The sequence below is a fragment of the Acanthisitta chloris genome, unplaced genomic scaffold (assembly GCF_000695815.1).
Source record: "Acanthisitta chloris isolate BGI_N310 unplaced genomic scaffold, ASM69581v1 scaffold6629, whole genome shotgun sequence".
NCBI classification, from domain to species: Eukaryota; Metazoa; Chordata; class Aves; order Passeriformes; family Acanthisittidae; genus Acanthisitta; species Acanthisitta chloris.
In genome coordinates this window covers 8,436-8,917 of record NW_008689692.1, presented here as the reverse complement: position 1 = coordinate 8,917, position 482 = coordinate 8,436, and positions in this window count along the sequence as shown.

Genomic DNA, 482 nt, shown 5'->3' with positions numbered 1-482 from the left:
GCACAGCAGCAAGATCAGTTTCAGAGCTGGGACAGAGGAGCAGCTTTTCTTTCACACACCCTCTTGCTCACAAGTCTGAGCTGCTGTCTTTGCCTTGGCAACGCAATGCATGGTTCAAGGGCTGCCCATGGCCTGTAGTGCCATGCTGCTACTCCCATTTACATCAGATAGAAGCCATGATTGCTACGGGTTGTAGGTTTGGTCTTTTTTCTTCTTAAATAGGTCAGCGGGCCCTAACAGTTGGCAGCCTTCTCCAGTCTGGGAGCTATGTGATGAAAGGCCATATTATGGCAGGCTCCAGTGTATCTCTTCATCTGTCCTACTTGGTACGGCATGTTCCAGGTGGAGACTGGCAGGATGCTGGGGCTAAACCCTGCCCTACTGCTGTTCCCTGGTGACAACAGCAGTGTCCCAGCTCCTTGCCCCGTGTTCAGACCCCAGCTCCCACCAGCTGCTGTGGAAACTGCTGCTCCCACCACAGT